A 1,326-nucleotide genomic window follows, 5' to 3' on the forward strand; every position below is an offset into this window, starting at 1 on the left:
GTACGGGATCCCGGCTCCGGCGCCGCGGGCCTCGGTCGGGGACCTCCCCCTTCGCCTCGTTGCCAGCGCCGGGCCCCGGGGGTGCCCGCGCCCGGCAGCCGTCCCGGTCTACCGTGGCCTCGGCCGGGTCAGTCTTTCCGTTTCCCCCGCCGCGATGGAGGTACGGGATCCCGGCTCCGGCGCCGCGGGCCTCGGTCGGGGACCTCCCCCTTCGCCTCGGTGCCAGCGCCGGGCCCCGGGGGTGCCCGCGCCCGGCAGCCGTCCCGGTCTACCGGGGCCTCGGCCGGGTCAGTCTTTCCGTTTCCCCCGCCGCGATGGAGGTACGGGATCCCGGCTCCGGCGCCGCGGGCCTCGGTCGGGGACCTCCCCCTTCGCCTCGGTGCCAGCGCCGGGCCCCGGGGGTGCCCGCGCCCGGCAGCCGTCCCGGTCTACCGGGACGCTCGCTCGGGCGGGACCGGTTTACCCGGGCCTCGGCCGGACTGGAGTGTTTCGGTTTTCTGCTTCTCTGCCAGGATGGCTGCGAGGGGTTGATTTAAATAGCTGGTTTGACGTGAAAAGCTTCCCTTCAAGTGAAAAGTTTGTTCCAATTTCTGCCATCTTCCTTCCTCAAAAGTTTTGGGTGTAGCTTTCCCAGAGGAACCTCTCGTAGGCCTATCATTTCTGATCTTAACTTCCCTCATTTATTCCATATTTTCCTTCCTCTTGCCGAATGGCCGAATCCAGTCCATTTCTAGTCCAGGAAATTATTTTTATTTCTTCTTCCATTTCTTACTGATCTATTTGCTTTGTCGAGCAAGTCGTTCTTAGGTCCCTTGGTTCTTTCTTTAACGTCTTCTGCTCCTGCTCCTTCTCTCGACGCTTTCTCGTTTTGTTGGCTTTCTTGGCTCTCTTTTGGCTGTTCTTTCTTCTCCTCCCGTCGTCCGTCCCCACTTTCATCTCCCCATCTTTCCTGTTCTTGGTCATCTCTACGTTGTTTATAAAATAATTCCGCTTTCTCTCTTGAATCTACTCGATATCTTTGCTCTCGCCAGCTCGCCGATATTTCAGCTCGCCGATATTTTGTGCTTTCTCGTCGTGTTTCTCATCCATGGCGATCTCTCTGCCCTCCCTGTCTTCTCGGTAAATCGGACATGAATTTCTCTGGGCGGGTGGTTTCTCATCGCGTGTCTTGTGTGCGCTCTATACGTTTCGTCCATCCCGTTTAATATCTATCCCTCCCTCCCTCCCTCTCCTCGCTTTCCTCCATTGCTTCTGCTAATATCATTTCCAGAATGATAACCCTGAGCCTGAACCTGAACCTAACCCTAGCCCTACAACTTTTCTCCC

Source organism: Pantherophis guttatus, unplaced genomic scaffold, assembly GCF_059756535.1.
Source record: "Pantherophis guttatus breed Tessera unplaced genomic scaffold, ASM5975653v1 scaffold_25, whole genome shotgun sequence".
Classification (NCBI taxonomy): domain Eukaryota; kingdom Metazoa; phylum Chordata; class Lepidosauria; order Squamata; family Colubridae; genus Pantherophis; species Pantherophis guttatus.